Source organism: Schistocerca cancellata, chromosome 3 (genome assembly GCF_023864275.1).
Source record: "Schistocerca cancellata isolate TAMUIC-IGC-003103 chromosome 3, iqSchCanc2.1, whole genome shotgun sequence".
Lineage (NCBI taxonomy): Eukaryota > Metazoa > Arthropoda > Insecta > Orthoptera > Acrididae > Schistocerca > Schistocerca cancellata.
The window spans coordinates 158,295,697-158,315,820 of record NC_064628.1 but is presented as its reverse complement, the minus strand read 5'-3'; positions in this window follow the sequence as shown (position 1 = coordinate 158,315,820).

Here is a 20,124-nt window from a genome sequence, read left to right as displayed (position 1 = left end):
GTAGCTGTCGAACCAGTGTATTGCGCTGTTTGAGAAATTATCGTCCCTTTGCGTGTGCTGCCGTTAACACTGTAACACAAACCACTGCGTTTGGAGTGATACCGTGACTGGGAAGCGTGGCCTGCTGATAAACAGCGTCACATTGTGTTCAGCTACGAATAGCGGTTCTGCACAGTCCCAGGTTAGCACCGCTGGTGAGTACGGCGGTGACCTGGGGAGGGGTCCCATTCTTCCAATGTTTTGGAGAGGCACAGCGGTGTTAGTCCTGCCCTAATGGTGTGGGCTGTCGTCGGGTATGACTTCAGATCATGGTTGGTACTGACTGAGGGAACACTGAAGGCACTATGGTACTATGGCCATCTTGTATCCTCATGTTTCACCTCTCATGTGACAGTACTGCAGTGCCATTTTTTTTACAGGAGAAATTTCGCACCAACGTATCGCACTTGTCTCTGTGAACTGTCTTCTTGATGTTGAGGTACTCCAGTGGCCAGGATGTTTCCCAGGTCTGTTTCCGATAGCACTTCAGTGGGACCAGCTCGGGCGTCAACTCGGTCCCAGTACCGTTATCCTGGATATTAAGCACCATTTACAATAGTTGTGGACCATCGTACCTCAGGAGAGGATAACAACGACTTTATACACCCTCTCCAATCGAATCATCAAATTTATCTGGGCCAGACTTGGGTGGGTAGGGGAGGGGGGAGGGCAACGTCATACTGATAAGTGAGCTCATACTGTCAAGTTCTTTGAAAATCTGGCTTGATTTCATGATCACTGTAGTAACATCTCATACCCTCTCATTTCGTGAAGTTTTATTTCGTTTCCTCGTCCCCTTCTTGGTGCTTCCCTTATTTTGTCAGGCTAGCGTCTCTGAAACGTGCAGGACGACGCAGGCTGTTTGGACCCCAGAAGCTAGGCAAGGAGACAAGCAGGAAGTGTAAACTGCAGCAGCTCTGAAGCTGTTGACGCGTTGGAGATCCTGAACGGGACCAACACAGATATGCAGAAGAAGGTACACTGTATGCACTATAAAGTCGGAGGGTTTACGTGTGGTAATGATTCCTTTGTTACGTGACACCCACAGCATTCTACAGTCTTACGTAGACAATGGTAGAGTAATTTCATACTGTATGTAGTTTTCAGTCGTTCGTGTGGCTATCGTAAAATGGGAATGAACAGCCGGCCGAAGTGGCCGTGCGGTTAAAGGCGCTGCAGTCTGGAACCGCAAGACCGCTACGGTCGCAGGTTCGAATCCTGCCTCGGGCATGGATGTTTGTGATGTCCTTAGGTTAGTTAGGTTTAACTAGTTCTAAGTTCTAGGGGACTAATGACCTCAGCAGTTGAGTCCCGTAGTGCTCAGAGTCATTTGGGAATGAACAATGGCGGTCGCGTAAACAACCGCAAAGTATATCGACATGATTCGCGTGTACAGAATAGCACAAAGGAATGCAAGAGGGGCTTGCCAGCTCTACGAAGAATGTTACCGCAACAGACGTCACCCAGACCACACTCTGTTTGCAAGTCAGGGGAGGCGTTTATTTGAAATGGGCAGCTTACTTCCTAATGGTCACTTCATTGGATGCCCTTGGGCATGTAGTACATCTGATTTTAAAGAAACTGCACGTCAGCGTTTTGCAGAGCTTCCTCCTACGAGCACTCGTACTGTAGATACACCATGGATGGACCACGTGTCAGTGTGGCAAGTTCTGAACGATGAGCAACTTAGTCTTACAGAATCCAGAAGGTTCATGCGATGATTCAGGATGTCTTTTGACGTTTCGACTTTTGCTGATGGCTGCTCGGATAAATCAGGCAGGATCCTTACTTCCTACGTTGTATCCTCTTTTCTGAGCAGTGCACATTTACCAGAGACGGCTTGTTCAACTCCAGAAACAACAATGTTCGGATAGAAGAAAATCCTCACGGTCTGCATATCCAAGGCCAGCAACGTCGCTTTGCTGTTAACATTTCGGCAGGTCTCATTCATTCATGACCATAGATGTTAAGTCTCATAGTGCGCAGAGCCATTTGAACCTTTTTTTTTTTTCATTCGTGACCCTGTCATAGGCCTGCACCTCACGCCCCGTGCTTTTTGATGGTCCCAATTATCTTGTATTTCTACAAAAAATCTTACCCAGGTAGTTGGATGAGTGACCATACGATTCCAGCGGGATGGCGCTCTAGCACACTTTGGCAGTGTGGTACGTGACCACTTGAATGACACCTTTGGTAACACATTGATTGGACTTGGAGTCACAACAGCCTGGTCCCCTCGCTCACCAGACCTGACACCACTGGATTTTCATTTCTGGAGGTACAATCAGCAGCGGGAGTCATCCGTGATATGTCGGGAATCTTTCCAAGGATTTGGCAAGAAATCGTCAGTCTGTGCACAAAATTTATTGAAGTTGTACTAGTCAGTTGAGCACCTTCTGCAAGTGAATTAAACTAGTGTTTTCTGACAGTAATGTTCATTGTCCCCTTCACCCCTTGCCTAGATTGTGTTATCCAAACTGCCTAAGTTCTCCTCCACATTTCAGAGACGCTAGCACGCAAACAAAACGTTTCCGAATATAAGTTTATCAGCGCAATATGCTCACATGATACTTATCTTGCAACCACCGCGTCTTGTAACATACCTTTCGATACACCCTATTATTATTATTATTATTATTTATTTTATGATCTTCATTGCACCACTCTAGTCAAAAATACAAAATTGTAAACAAGTTGTTACAGAGGGATACAATTTGGCTCAACAATAACTTGATATGATATTTAGGTAATATACACTCCTGGAAATTGAAATAAGAACACCGTGAATTCATTGTCCCAGGAAGGGGAAACTTTATTGACACATTCCTGGGGTCAGATACATCACATGATCACACTGACAGAACCACAGGCACATAGACACAGGCAACAGAGCATGCACAATGTCGGCACTAGTACAGTGTATATCCACCTTTCGCAGCAATGCAGGCTGCTATTCTCCCATGCAGACGATCGTAGAGATGCTGGATGTAGTCCTGTGGAACGGCTTGCCATGCCATTTCCACCTGGCGCCTCAGTTGGACCAGCGTTCGTGCTGGACGTGCAGACCGCGTGAGACGACGCTTCATCCAGTCCCAAACATGCTCAATGGGGGACAGATCCGGAGATCTTGCTGGCCAGGGTAGTTGACTTACACCTTATAGAGCACGTTGGGTGGCACGGGATACATGCGGACGTGCATTGTCCTGTTGGAACAGCAAGTTCCCTTGCCGGTCTAGGAATGGTAGAACGACGGTTTGGATGTACCGTGCACTATTCAGTGTCCCCTCGACGATCACCAGTGGTGTACGGCCAGTGTAGGAGATCGCTCCCCACACCATGATGCCGGGTGTTGGCCCTGTGTGCCTCGGTCGTATGCAGTCCTGATTGTGGCGCTCACCTGCACGGCGCCAAACACGCATACAACCATCATTGGCACCAAGGCAGAAGCGACTCCCATCGCTCAAGACGACACGTCTCCATTCGTCCCTCCATTCACGCCTGTCGCGACACCACTGGAGGCGGGCTGCACGATGTTGGGGCGTGAGCGGAAGACGGCCTAACGGTGTGCGGGACCGTAGCCCAGCTTCATGGAGACGGTTGCGAATGGTCCTCGCCGATACCCCAGGAGCAACAGTGTCCCTAATTTGCTGGGAAGTGGCGGTGCGGTCCCCTACGGCACTGCGTAGGATCCTACGGTCTTGGCGTGCATCCGTGCGTCGCTGCGGTCCGGTCCCAGGTCGACGGGCACGTGCACCTTCCGCCGACCACTGGCGACAACATCGATGTACTGTGAAGACCTCACGCCCCACGTGTTGAGCAATTCGGCGGTACGTCCACCCGGCCTCCCGCATGCCCACTATACGCCCTCGCTCAAAGTCCGTCAACTGCACATACGGTTCACGTCCACGCTGTCGCGGCATGCTTCCAGTGTTAAAGACTGCGATGGAGCTCCGTATGCCACGGCAAACTGGCTGACACTGACGGCAGCGGTGCACAAATGCTGCGCAGCTAGCGCCATTCGACGGCCAACACGGCGGTTCCTGGTGTGTCCGCTGTGCCGTGCGTGTGATCATTGCTTGTACAGCCCTCTCGCAGTGTCCGGAGCAAGTATGGTGGGTCTGACACACCGGTGTCAATGTGTTCTTTTTTCCATTTCCAGGAGTGTAATTATTGGAGTCTATTCTTATATGAAAGGTGTTTTGCTCTTCTGTCTGCCCAATATTTCTTCATTCTTTCAGATATTTTCTTTCTTTCTTCATCTGAGACCACTATTCCTGTACTCCTTTTATTGATTTTCATTTGTAGTCTGGTTTGCAGATCTTGCAGTATTCTGATTTTCTCTGTCTTGTTTTTTACGTCATCTACTGTAATTTGGAGTTCTTTTATATCTTCCTTAATTTCTGTGATCCATTTAATGTCGCTCTTGCTACAATTTTTGTATTATTTTCTTACTAATTATGTTTTCTGGAGTTCTCATCAGATGTACAAAGAATGAGATGCGTTTCTTCCTGATCGTGCTCATGACTGGTTCTATTTTCTTATATACTGTTTCATTTGATGTATTTTCCAATGTCTATTTATTTTATAGTGTTTATTTATACATGTCCCAATTATTCTTCTTTCTGTATTTAGTATTCTGTTAATTTCTGCTGTATTAGTTGTTTTGAAGATAGTTTCAGCTGCATACGTTATTTCTGGTTCTGTATCTGTTTTATAGTTTTTTAATTTTGCATCTATAGATAGGCTTTTTTTGTTGTATGTAGTTTTGGTAATGTAATTAGCGTAGTTCAGTTTTTTTTTATTTTATTTTGCCATGATGGCTTCTCATTTAGATTGTGTGTTATTATTTCGCCTAAATATTTAAATTTATCAACAATTTTGATTTCCTGTTTTCCTATTGTAATGTTGTTTGCAAGTGGTGGATCAGTTAGCATAATCTCCATTTTTTCAAATGATATTCTAAGGCCTACTTTCTCTGCTATTTCTTGTAGTGATTTTACTTGTTGCCTGGCTTCTTGAACGGTGTTGGCTAGGACAGCAAGATCATCAGCGAATCCCAAGTAGTTTAAGCTAATATCGTCTTTTGCACTTCCAATTCTTATCATCTTTGGATTGTCCTTGTACCATTCTCTCATAATGTATTGCAGTGCACAGTTGAACAGTAATGGTGATAGGCAGTCACCTTGTCTTAAGCCTGTTTTTATGAGGAATGGTTCCGAAATTTCTCCTCTACACTTCACTTTTGATTTGGTGTTGGTTAGAGTGAGTTGTAATATTTTAATTAGTTTTGGATGGAGTCCTAGATTTCTTAAAATTTTTAATACTGAAGGTCTGTGGAGACAGTCATATGCCTTCTTAAAATCTACAAATGTTATTGCCAGATGTTTGTTCCGTTTCTTTTAGTATGCCATAATCAATTTTAAACTAATTATCTGCTCTGCACAGGTTCTCCAAGGTATGGAACCTCCCTGATATTCCCCTAACTCTTGTTCTAATTGCTCCTTGATTCTTTCATATAGAATCTTGGATAGAATTTTGTATGTGCAATCTAGGAGAGAGATTCCTCTGTAGTTGTCTGGGTTGCTCTTCTCTCTCTTTTTGTGTAGTGGGTGGGTGATAGCTGTGGTCCAGTGTTCGGGGAATCGTTCTGTTACCCAAATTTTTCTTAGAGCCATGTGTAAGGAGGTCTTGACAGCGTCACTTGCATATTTCCACATATCAACAAAAACGTGATCTTTTCCACATGCCTTATAATTTTTTTGTTCTTTAAGAATTTTTCTACTTGTTGGAAGTAGGGTCTAGTTTGTTAGGTTTGGTTTTTAATGGGGTATTTATGTTGATTTTTAAGGGTTCTTTGGGTTCCTCGCAATTCAGAAGTTCGTTAAATGCTTTTGCCATGATTTCTGCATTTTCCTTGTTACTGTGCGTTATTCTTCCATCTTCATCTTTCAGTATTAATTTAGGGGCCTCATATTGTTGTAGTTGTTTCCCAAAGATTTTATAGTAGTTCCTGGAGTTGGTTTTATGATAATTACCTTCTATAGAGTTTACAATATCTTTATGGAATCCTCTCTTGATTCTTCTAATATTTTGTGTGAATTTTTTTCTTTCATTTTTTAGGTTGATGGCATTTTCTTCAGTTTTAACCATGCTTGGTGTCTATCTTCGTGAAATTTGTCACATTCTGATGTCCACCATGCATGTTTCCTTCGTGGGTTCAAGGGAGCTAGATTCTCTGCTTCTTTTTAAGATTAGGCACTAGTTGTTCTAGATCATCTGTTAATTTGATGGTTTGTGTTATTTGTTGGTATTTATTATTTTTAATTAGCTGATGTGGGTCAAACCTCCTTTTTATTTTATTAGTTTTTCCAGTCCTCTTCTTTAACAGAGTAAATTTGATTTTAAAAAATGGTTCAAATGGCTCTGAGCACTATGGGACTCAACTGCTGAGGTCATTAGTCCCCTAGAACTTAGAACTAGTTAAACCTAACTAACCTAAGGACATCACAAACATCCATGCCCGAGGCAGGATTCGAACCTGCGACCGTAGCGGTCTTGCGGTTCCAGACTGCAGCGCCTTTAACCGCACGGCCACTTCGGCCGGCAAATTTGATTTTAATTTTAACTATATAATGCTCTGAACCTATGTCTACTCCTCTCAGTGCTTTAACATTGTGGATCTCGTTATGAAAATTTTTGTCCTTACAGACATGGTCTAGCTGCCACTCCCCCTTCCTCCAGTCTGGATGTTTCCATGTTTTAAGTTTACTTGGCTTCCTCTTAAAGTGTGTTGATTTAGATATAAGGTTGTGTTCTCTGCAGAGTTCTACAAGTCTTTGACCGTTTTTGTTCGTAAATATATGTGGACTCCATTTTCCAATTATATCTTTATATTTCCTTTCTTTTCCCAACTGAGCATTGAAATCTCCCAATAAGATTTTTACATTCTTTTTATTTACTCTGTTCACAGTTTGTTCTAGAAGGTCCCAAAATTTATCTACCTCTTCCTTTGTTTTTGTTAGAAAATTTTTTTCATTTGTTGGGCAATGAGAATTTATTATTGTATTGGTTTTATTCATTGTTTTAAAGCTTAGAGTCGCAATTCTTGGTGAAACTGCTTGGAAATCCGTTACTGAATCTATTATTTTTATGTTTACTAAAAACCCTGTTCCAAATTGGGGACATTGTTTCATTGCCCTCGGTCCTGGTTTCCCATTATAAATTCTGTATGCTTGTGATTCGAATGGGTCCTCTGTGGTGGTTCTCATTTCTTGGATCCCTGTTATTAAAATTTTTTGTTTATTTAGTTCATCTGTGAGCTCCTTGAATTTTCCGGTCGAGTAGTGAGTTTATTTTGTGTGTTGCTATATAATTTATCTACTCATGTTTAATCTTCTTTTTGTGTTTTAGTGTGAATTTTGATGGTTGCAAACGCTCCGATTTGTTGCTGTCTTCTAGTTAACTACCCGCCGAATCCGATGTAGCCTTTTCCTGCCTTTTTGAGAAGGACGGTGGAATTTTTTTCCTAAAAGACCTTTCCATTTTTGACTTTCGAAGGTTGTCAACCTTAGTTGGAGCAAGCTCCGATTTACAACTACGATACACCCTATATAATGAAACAAAAAAAATATTTTGGAATGCGTCTCCAAATATTGTGGAAATCTTTGATTGAGTAGATGAACAGACTATACACATTTCAGTAAGCATATGGCATGTTAGAAACCTGAAGTGTAAAGACCATAATGATTTTCCCAACAGTGGCAAAATTTAACAATCAACTTTTTACATGTTTCATTGGTAGTTTGAGGCGCACGAGTGTGTGTGTGTGTGTTTTTGTGAGGACGAGGTTGAGAAATAGAGGGTGAGATGAATGAGAGAAGAGAAACACAGTTTTTATGTGACAGAGCTGTGTGTTGTTAAGATTACATCTTCTACATCCTGTATCTAAGCATTGTTTGAGTGAGATCGCAATTTTGATTATTAGAGAGCTTTGGGTAGTTAAGGTTATACCTATTACTTGTAATAAGTAGGCAGTGCCTGACGAAATAAAAGGATTATGATTTCACTATTACCTACAGACAGAAATACTCTTAATAATATGAAATGTATGGTGTGTTGAATGATCTGTTGGATTTTGTGAGTTAGCCCAGTCAATTGTAAAGTGTGTGTGTCTGTGTGTATGTGTGTGTGTGAGAGAGGCAGAGATAGACAAAGAGACAGTGCGTGAGTGTGTGTGTGTGTGTGTGTGTGTGTTTGTTTGTTTGTCTGTTTGTTTTTGTGTACATGAGAATTTAATTATGAGGCTACTGGAAAATACAGGTAGGATAATTTTGCAGATGTTGATACTTTTGCCGATTAGGACGCACTCTGGTTGTTTCCTTTGGTGTTTGCATCGTTCAGATGTTTTTAAAATGTCTAGTTTACTGCTTTTGTGATAGATATGGAGAAATCTGATACTTCTGTTATTAAAATTGTGGTTTGTTTCATGCAGGTGTGTGACTACCGGTAAGGTATTCTTTAATTCCTTAATGCTGTCATGTGTTCCTTGAATATGATCTCAAATGACTTCCCTATCAGAACTATGTAAAAACAATCGCATTCGACACATTCAGTGTTGTGTACACTACTATGGTGTAGTGGGTTTCTTATGTTTGTGCTATGAGGCAATTTATGCCCAGTCTTCTCGTCACTGGTGGCATTTGCGTTTACAGACACTGGCTGTGGTTAAGGACGGATTGAGATAAGGGAGTAGTCTGTCCTCGATGTTATTCAGCTTGTGCACCGAATAAGCAGTAAAGGTAAGAAAGGAGAAATTTGGAAAGGGAACTAAAATTCAGGTAGCAGGAATAAAAACTTTGAGGTTTGCCGATGACATTGTAAGGAGTTGCAACAGCAGTTGAACACAATGGACAATGTCTTGAAAAGAGGTTATAACGTCAAGGAAAATAATACAAAGGTAATGGAATGTAGTCGATTGAAATCAGGTAATGTCGATGAAATTAGACTAGTGAATGAGATTCTAAAATTAGCGGTCGAGTTCAGCTACTTGGGCAGCAAAATAGCTGATGATGGCCAAAGTACAGAGAGGATATAGACTGCAGACTGATAAGAGCAAGAGAAGCCTTTTTTAAAATGAAAAATAGAAATATTTAAGTCTTAGGAAGTATTTTCTGAAGGTAAAGGATTTGAATAGAACTGACGCTTGAGTACATGGCACAACTTGACTAAAAGAAGGGATTGATTGGTAGGACACATCCCTAGGCCCTCAGTTTAGTACTGAAGGGAAGTGTGGGGGCGAAAACTAATAGAGTAAGCAGTAAGCTTGTTCAAAGGCATATAATCTGCAATAGCTACTCGGGGATGAAGGAGCTTGCACCAGATAGAGTAACGTGAAAATCTGCGCCCAGACAGTCTTCGAACTGACGACCACAGCAACATTTCAGAATCCCTCATGTCTACAGAGACAGTATTGTGTTTTCAGCCTCATTTACACGGTTGATATTTCGACCTCAGATCAGAAACAGTAATGACAAACTTAAAAAATTATCATTTAATGCTAAAGACTTTTTCAAAAAACCAAGTTGATGAGATTGTGTCACACATATGGAGAGATTGTGGAGCAAAGCAGCCAGTGCTTTACTGGGCATGATCCTAACGCAGGTGGTAGGCCAATTGCCTTCCTTACAAATCTGAACTTACTTATCCAGCCAGTTACAGCGGCCACCATAGTTTAACTTGTATTCCGAAAGACGGCGCAACTCATCGTCTTTGTCGTAAGTTAACATTGCTACAGGTGGAAGAGGTGGTAAGTTATAGATACAACTCCTAAAAAAGATTGGTGATCGAACGCGAGACATTTGGATCCATAGACCGGCCGGAGTGGCCGAGCGGTTCTAGGCGCTACAGTCTGGAACCGCGCGACCGCTACAGTCGCAGGTTCGAATCCTGCCTCGGGCATGGATGTGTGTGATGTCCTTAGGTTAGTTAGGTTTAAGTAGTTCTAAGTTCTAGGGGACTGATGACCTCAGAAGTTAAGTCCCATAGTGCTCAGAGCCATTTGAACCACTTTTTTTTTTTTTTTTTTTTTTTTTGGATCCATAGTCTGGCACCCAACCCCTTTTTCTCTCAGAACATAAATATTACCAATGTTCTTACAGAATTGTATTAATAAAGGAATACGGTATTTCTTTATGAAGTAAATTAAATTCTTCTTTTACTAGAAGTATAACTTTACGAAATAAAACTTCTCTTCTTGATAGCGAATAAATCTTCCATTAATATAAATAGGTCGAGAAATATTTAAAAAGGAAGAAAATTTTTATAACTAATCTGTTAGAATCTTACTGCGACTGATTAAAACATTAAAAGAATGTAAGCTGAAATGATAGCCAAGTCATTGTGTTCTAGCATATGTATCAGTCTCAGTTGTCACTTGTTTTTTGTATTTTGAGGCTGTTAACTTAAATTGTCTTATGCGGCTGAGTGAGTTCTGCATATATTAAACATGAAGCTCTTTTATTTTAGAAGTTAGTTGAAATGACGTTTCTTTACACTATTTGGATTACCATTGATATATGTCCTTGTTCCTGTTTGTATACGATTGGGTGTATGAATGATTTGTATTTTGCTTCCAGTTTTGGATTTCTTAGTATTGTCCATTTACATTCTGGATTACTTATTTATCATTACAAATAATATGTTATTACAAACTTGTCATTTTCGGGTGTGGAGAATCTCGACTGTCTATGTAAATGAGCTTCCTGTTCGACAAGTCTTGTGGCTGCTTATGTTGGGTATTTTCTGGTGGTTGCTTTCTCCATTTTCAATCCGGAAAATGGGCACTCTTTTGACCATCTCAATTAAATGAAAGTTTCGCCAGCAGAACATACATCTAAACACATTCTCATGTTACGTCCGCCCATAGAACTTAGCACGTTTTTAGCTCCGTAATAGAAATTGATAGAAAAGCTGATTTTACTGGAAGTTGTTATAAAACCAAGTGCATCTAAGGATTGTGTGTGTGCGCTTGTGTCTTCCACTATTTTATAATTCCAGTTTTGGCGACATAAACTCTGGAGAATATGCGAAATTATCAAGACACCGTTTGCAACTGTTATATAAGCGAATTCTTTTATTAGACTATGCAGAAGCTGAACTTCCAGTACCAAATAATCTAGTAGTTATGCTGGTTACAGTAATAGTAGACATTTGGCTTAGAAAAACAGATCACTCGTATTATCAAGGTATGAGCTTCTGATTCTTTTGTAACTGCGTACAGTTTACGAGATGACGATGTTAGGTTTCCTAAATGGCATCAAAAATATATTTTCTTCCTCCGGTGAATACTGATACTGATGGTTTAAAATCGGACTTGTTTCGCCATCCGTATAGACCTGATCGGCTGATCTTCAACAAGAGAAAATGATTACCATCGAAGTGTTTCAAAATACGATGTCCCTCATTCACGTTTAAGATCACTGGCGTCAGAGTTTTACGACTAGTGTATACATATGCTCGTTCACCACTGCGTTAAGTGTTTTTACATTACAAGGTTGGAGCTTTAACATGAATACAGTAAAAAGTTGTTTCTTAACGACTAAATGACAATTACTTTGCTAGTTTCCTTCACAGAATAATGACATTAAAAGTGGTAGATTTAAAAAAGAAACGTGGAGCTAAAAATAAGTCTGCATGTAAGGTATTTTGTAATTTCCCTTCTCATGGGTTCAGTCCGTATGAATTTTCTGAAAGAAAACATTGTTCCGAAATTGCCTGATTTTATAACGACCTTTTATTTTTTGTTGCTACTATTACCGTACACCTGAAGTATATACCAAGAAACAAAGTAGTTTTTTTTTATCTTGAAAATTAATGAAGAGTGGTGTGCGTATTGTAATGGTCGCCTGGTCGTAGATATTGCTAATTGCTATAATCGCACTATCTCACTCCCATTTACGGAGCTTGTTAGCACTTGATGTTAGGTTGGCGCCATTAAAATGCATTGTGTTGTGGTAATCGCTGCTACTTGCTGGATCGCTGCTTTCTCTCGATGCTGATGCTGGCTCTACATCTGGTTGTCTAGGTTTAAAAACATGAGGTCCCGTGTTTTTTATGTGCTTTTGATGATAAAGAACGAGCGAAACCAACAAATATGTAAACTTCAAATATTTATTATTCTGGTGGCCATCTTAATTCCACTGTCCACCAAAGACCATGACTCAACACCAAGTAGTACTTCCGTTACATGATCTTTGCATTGTTTATCCACCTCAAACAATAACACACAAACACACTTTACCAAAGTGACATTCCGACTGCCTGCCGACCCTTCTTGCAGCTTGTATTTATAACATTGTCAAAGAACTACTAAAAAGAGATATAGTTTATAAGTCACATGTACATCTGTTATCATAATTTGTGCAGAAAAGTTATTAATTTGCATCGAGTGACATAATTTAACATGTTATTAAAATGACAGACAGATTTGTTGACTTGACAGAATAATTCTCTGTCACAAAAAGGCCGTTTTTTAGAAGTTTGTCAACTGACTTCTCTAATTTGCATAAATAAGTAAATAACATGAATTATTAAGAATTACATTGGTTTTCGTCTAAAATAGGATTGCTTACGTGAATACTGAGTGAAAACGCTCCTAGTGAACAAATAGGTTTCACTGGGTGATTTTTATTTAAGGAGATCCAAAATACCTAAGTTGGCCACTATTTTTCGTACTTCATATTAATTATTTAAGATGAACTTAGTGTTTTTACATGATGACATTTGCTGTATCAGTGATCAAGTGATGTAAACTTTTGTGTGGGTCAGTTACTCAGTATAATTTAATGGGTTGACTGTTTATGCAGACATGTTATGCAATCATTGTTAACATACACAATAACTTTTCTATAATCATAAATACTCGTTAAACTGGTTGAATTTGGAGGGTATCGCATACTTCGGAACAGTAAAGCCTTTAATATGTTCCGTTACAGTATGTATGCTAATTTTATAGATTTTTTTTTACGCTTGTAAAATCTGCTTCTAAATTTTGTAAAGCTTTACTGGTGGATATTTTAGTAGTCAGTAACAACAAAGAAACCAACGTTATAAAATTAGCCAGCGGCGTCATGTTTCAAGGTGTTGTGTAGTGCGGCGGGACCCGCAGGTTTGGCCGCAGCAGCGGTACTCGTCAGCTGGTGCAGGCAAGGCCGCGCCGTCACGTCCACGTTCACGTTCACATTCACATTCACACGCATCCGGCGCGGCTCATCTGCATGCCCGCCTGCCACCACCGCTCCCCGTTTTCCTGACACTAAACTCAACGCGCCAACGCCCACTGCCGCATTCGCCAGGCAACTACAGTCTATGTAACGGTCCAACGCTACAACCAGAAATGTGAAATATGTTGAGCTTCATCTTAGAGAAACGTGTCGCCAAAACTTCAACTGTTAAGCGACAGTAAATAAATAAGCAAATATCCTCACACTAAACACGTTCCGAAGTTCTCATGATTGAATTTCTTTTCCACGCCGTATTCTAACATAAAGCAGAGCTTCTGCAGTATTCTTCAGGGCTTTGATAAAGCAGCCCATTTATTTATCTTTGTACGTGATCTATCACAGGGTTTGGTTTGGGGTCCTGCGGCAAGGATGAGGGGGGGGGGGGAGCTGCCACTGCTACCGTCTCTTCACTACCTCCCCCCTTCCGTAACATGCTGTAGTTTTAAAATACGTATATCTTGTACGTTGATGCTCTGGAGCTTGTAGAAATTGTAAATATGTCATGTTAATTAATTAATTGTTCCACAAAAGCTGCGTTGCGGAAGTATTTTATTTCAACCGGCTAATTTCGGGGATTGCCCATCATGAACGGTATCTCATATGTCATGTTCTCTACTGTATCAATGACAAATGCATATACTTCTTAAAAAATTCATTATGCTAGTTACATATACATGAATGTCGGTCATACAATCGTATTACTACATTACATAAACATTACGAAATATTGTCACTGGGATGCGCTAGATAACATTACATGTAAGACACTGCTGATGATGGACAAGGCCCGAATCTAGTCCGATGAAATCAAATACTGCCACAAAGCAGCTTTTATCGAACAATTAATTAATAATATGAAATACAAATATGTGTTTGTTATGTGTGCACAAAAATGGTATTTTTCTGCTTTTCGTGTTGCGGGTGATATTGGGGAGAGTGCGTTCCGCCTTTGCACACCGGCCTCACTGTCGAACGTCTGATCGCGAGCTGTAACACACCGAAGCCATCGCCCTGCACAGCTACGGACACTTGTTGTCCCTGTTTTTCCACCAGAATTTTATCATAAATCATTACTTTATATTCATCTTTTGTATTTACAGCTCTTGTACTTTTTCCAACTTTGCAGTTGAAGTTATTGGATATAGGTTCCTCATTTTATGCAATACGCTGTTTTTCTTGTTACAAAAACATGTTTCGGCAACCCTGTACAATCGTCAGTGGATTTTATGTATCGTAAAACAGTAGAAAGTGAACATATCTTAGATTGTAACTGATCTAACAAAATGAGGCCTAAAGAGAGGTTTTGTTCATTTTTGTTCTTACCTTGATTTTGCATTATGAGGTTTTGCAGGACCATTTGTACTCTGTGAATTTTATCAGCGAGTTAACACCTCCCTTAATTTTTAAAAACGTGACATTTGTGGTGTCACCGCCAGACACCACACTTGCTAGGTGGTGGCTTTAAATCGGCCGCGGTCCATTAGTACATGTCGGACCCGCGTGTCGCCACTGTCAGTGATCGCAGACCGAGCGCCACCACACGGCAGGTCGAGAGAGACTGACTAGCACTCGCCCCAGTTGTACGACGACTTTGCTAGCGACTACACTGACGAAGCCTTTCTCTCATTTGCGCGAGAGATAGTTAGAATGGCCTTCAGCTAAGTCCATGGCTACGACCTAGCAAGGCGCCATTAACCATTTCTAGAGAGAGTCTCACTTGTATCATCAAGAATGCTGTATACAAATGATGGATTAAAGTTAAGTATTCCCGCAGCTACGTACTTTTCTTTATAGCATTCATTACGTATCCTGTCTCAGACCTAACGCCTGCCGGCGTGTGTAAACGCGTGCCTTTCGGTTACCCGTCACTGTGGACTGGCTGTCTTGTCAGTCCACTACAACATTCGTGTGACGAAATGTTTTGCATAAATATTTGTTATTACTCAAGGGAGGTGTTAAGTCGCTGATAAAATTCACAGTTACATAGTTTGGTTTGCAGATACAAGCTATTAGTGTAGAACTCAATAAAGATGGTCTTGAAAAACCTTATAATGTAAAATCAAGGTGAGGATAAAAACGAACAAAAATTGTCTTGAGGCGTTATTTTGTTCGGTCAGTTACAACCTAAAATATGTTCACTTTTCCAATAAATAAAACCCACTGATGATGGCGCAGAGGTACCACAACATATGGTTCATATGGCTCTGAGCACTATGGGACTTAACTTCTAAGGTCATCAGGCTCCTAGAACTTAGAACTACTTAACCTAACTAACCTAAGGACATCACACACATCCATGCCCGAGGCAGGATTCGAACCTGCGACCGTAGCGGTCTCGCGGTTCCAGACTGTAGCGCCTAGAACCGCTCGGCCACCCCGGCCGGCACCACAACATATCTGGGTAACAAGAAACAGTAGGTTTCGGCGTAAAATATGTAACCTATATCCAATAATCGTTGCGTTATGTTAACGGAATTGGATAGAGGTGAGTCCAGTTTATACGATAGGATTGTTCATTCTAATGTGTACAGCTCATAACATCAACAAATTTTATTGACACTGAAAGCTAAAGCAATAGTTGCTATGAATTTGAATATTGAATTTTATGAAGAACATGGAAATTAATTTTATCAGAACAATATACGGATATTTTAATTTTTTATTACGTTGTAGCCTGAAGAGGACACTGTGGGACATGCGACAAAAGATTGTTGAATTATTTAGGCACATGAAGACAATTTTAAGAAAGAAGAGTTCGATATATTATTTTTGAACTGTTCTATGCTCAGCGTCGATTGAGTGAAAGCTATTGGCGACACGTATTTGATGTTTTTCACGGCCGTCATCCCAGCTCTACGTATATTCTTATCTTTTCCTTATCACGCTGTACAAAGCGAAATTTGCAGTATAAAAATGGAAATTAATATTACCAGCCACTGAAGAATTTTAAAAATAAAGTCGACAACATAGAACTTTGATTGATAGTCTTTTCTTGTTATGTAGTTTTCAACAGACTTGGAGGAGACAAAATATAATACGTAAAATTTACGGCACACCGACACCACACGTATACGTATATCGTCCTATTCGACAAGGCGGTGATAAGACGGAAAAGAACTGTAGCAAACAGTGCCACTAAGGCAGAGTTATTCAGTAAGGTTCTCTGAAATGCGTTCACCAAGGCTGAGCGAAATAAGTAATTAGAATCAAGAACAGCTGCCAACATGAGTACCTTAATAGAGATCAGCTTCATAGCGAAGCAGCTTAAATCACTTAATAAAGGCAAGTCCTCCTGTCTAAATTGTGTACCAATCTGGTTCCTTTCAGAGTATGCCGATTCGCGATAACCCTTTACTTCGCAATCTTACGCAACTGCTCGCTCGACGAAAGATCCGTACCTAAAGACAGGTCGCACCAATACTTAAGAAATAAAATAGGAATAATCTGCTGAATTACAAAACCATATCATTGACGTCCATCTGCAGTACGGTTTTGAAGCGTATACTATTTTCTAACATTATGACTGACCGTGAAGAAAACGATCTTTTGTCAAATAGTCAACAAGGGTTCTTCGTTCTTCTGAAACACGACTAGCTTTTTATTTGCACTAATTAATGATCACTATCGACTGGGGATGCTATATTGATTCCATATTGCTACATTTCCCAAAGGTTTTTTTTTGGAAATTGGAAATTTGTGGTATGGTCTTATCGGACCAAACTACTGAGGTCATCGGTCCCTCAGCCTACACACTACTTAATCTAACTTAGACTAAGTTATGCTATGGACAACACACGCACTCTTGCTCTTGCCCGAGGGAGGACTCGAACCTCCGACGTTGGGAGCCGCACGGACCGTGACAAGGCTACCCCGCGCGGCCTGAAGGTTTTTGAGACCGTTCCTCAGAAGCGACTTCTAATCAAATTGCTTGCCTACGGAGTATCGTCTCAGTTCTGCCATTGCATTCGTGATTTCTTGTTAGAGAGATCGCAGTTCGTAGTTGGTTAGTTGGTTGATTCGAGGGAGGGGACCAAACAGCGAGGTCATCGATCCCTTTCAAGGGAACCATTGCAGCATTTGCTTGAAGTGATTTAGGGAAGTCAAGGAAAACCTAAATCAGGATGGCCGGACGCGGGTTTCAATCGTCGTCCTACCGAATGCGAGTCCAGTGTGGTAACTACTGCGCCTCCTCGCTCGGGAAGTTCGTAGTAATTGACAGGAAGCCATCGAGTAAAACAGAAGTCATACCTGGCGTTCCCCAAGAAAGTATTACAGGTTCTTTGCTGTTCCTAATCTATATAAACGATCTAGGAGACAATCTGAACAGCCTTCTTAGATTGTCTGCAAATGATGCTGTCATTTACCTTGTAGTAAAGTCATTACAAGTTCAAAACCAACTGCAAAATGATTTAGACACGACATCTATATGGTGCGAAAAAGTGGCAGTTGGCTCCAAGTAACGATAAGTGCGGCGTCATTCACATGAGTACTGAAAAGAATGGGTTAAATTTCGCTTACACAATATATGTTGCATATCAACTAAATTCCAGGGATTAGAATTACGAACAACTTAAATTGGAACGATCACACAGATGACGTTGTAAGGAAAGTGAACCATGGACTACATTTTATTCACAGAATACTGAAAACATACAATGGATTTACCTAAACAGACTACCTACACATCTGTCCGTCCTCTTTCTGGCATGTTACTGCGCAGTACGGTATCCGTATGATAGGACTGACGGAGGACATCGAAAAAGTTCGAAGAATGGCTCAGATGGCTCAGAGCACTATGGGACCTAACTTCTGAGGCCATCAGTCCCCTAGAACTTAGAACTACTTAAACCTAACTAACCTAACGACATCACACACATCCATGCCCGAGGCAGGATTCGAATCTGCGACCGTAGCGGTCGCGCGGTTCCAGACTGTAGTGCCTAGAACCGCTCGGTCACTCAGGCCGGCAGTTCGAAGAAGGATAGCTCGTTTTGTACGAGTATTATCGCGAAATAGTGGAGACAATTTCATGGATATGACCCGCGAGTTGAGGCGTTTTCTGTTGCGGCGAGGTATTTTCACGAAATTTCTATCGCCAGCTTTCTCCTCCGAATGCGAAAATATTTCACGTAGAGAGAAATGATCATCGTTATAAAATGACAGAAATTAATGCTCGCACGGAAAGATTTAAGTGCTTGTTTTTTCAGCACAATGTTCGAGAATGGAACGATAGAGATATGGTTTGAAGGTGGTTCGATTTACACTCTGCCAGGCACTTAATTGTGAATTGCAGAGTGGTCTTGTAGATATACATATAGATCAGAGAAGAAAGATAGTAATGAAAGGGAATATTTCTGATTAACCTAGATAAAACCAGTGGGCTTCACCAGTTCCGCAGTCCACTACCAGCTGTCGACACAGCTGAACTCGCAGTCGGTGCCACTTCATCGACCGCTGCAGCCGTTACCGTAGTAGCAGCTGCTGGTGCCGCCTCCCCAACCGTTGCCACCCCACTAGCCACCCGCACCATAACTGACGCCGCCTCCAACGCCGCCCACGACGTCGCCGTCGACGCTGCCACAGACGCCGACGCATTGTCCGCCGATACCAGTAGACAGCCACACATCCTGTAAGATGTTCTGCTGGGGAGTGATTACGTTTTAGTAAGTGTAAGGATTTTAGACTGTGTCTAGTGGTAACTGTGTGGGAAGCGTTAATACGAGGCGTATTCCAAAACTGAGGTCCATTTAGTAATATAAAATACAGTCATGAGAAAAGGTTTTCATTAACAGTAATATTTATCTACATACCTACTTTATTTTTCCACATACTCGTCGTTCACACTTGTACACTATCTGGAGCGCTGGACGAGCGTTATTAATTCCTTTGCACAGAGGTCTGTCGCCTGGGAATTGAACCATATGGTAACACCAGCCTTGAATTCATCGTCGTTTTCAAATCGATGTCCACCCAGCCACTTTCTCAAATAGAAGCTTGGTGCAAGGTCGAGACTGTACGGAGGATGTTCAAAAAGTTCCCAACGGAAATCTCAAATCTTCTCCTTGGTTTTAGCAGCGGTGTGAGAGCGTGCGTTGTCCTGAAGGAGGATTGTAGCAGACGACAGTTTCCCGCGGCGTCGATTTTGGATCCCACTTCTCGGTTTGATTGGCGTTTCACAGAAGACGACATCTGTATTTGTTGATCCACAGTCCATGCAATCTATCAAAAGGACACTCTTTGAGTAGAAAAAAAGGTAGTCGTCGTTTTCCGATTTGAGAACGGATATTGCTTTAAGTTTCTTGGTTTGGGTACACTTGAATGGCGCCGCGGCATTGACTCTTGTTTCGATACTGCTTTGATGTACGATATCCACGTCTCTTCGCCTGTAACAATGTGGGAAACAAATAATTTCCATCTAGTCTGTAGCGCTCCAGAAACTGTCGTGCAGGACGCCTTCTTTGTTTGCTGTTTGTGCTGATCAGTGAGCATTTCTGGAACCCACCTTACACAGAGTTTGTGATATATAAGCTGTTCCGTCAAATTGAGGCTCGAATGACATTTTGGTATTCATTGGCCAGACCACTAATCGTCAATCGCCGATCACCTCGAGGTTTCTGGTTCACTTGATCAACGGTGTCATCGGTCCGAATACTAGACCTATCACTCCGCCGTTCGTCGTGAACATTTGTGCGGCCGTTTTGAAATTCTCGACGCCATTTTCGAAGTTTTTTGTCACTCATTATTTCAGATCCATAGCCTAGGCATACCTCACGATGGATTCGAACGGCTGAAGATCCCTTTGTCA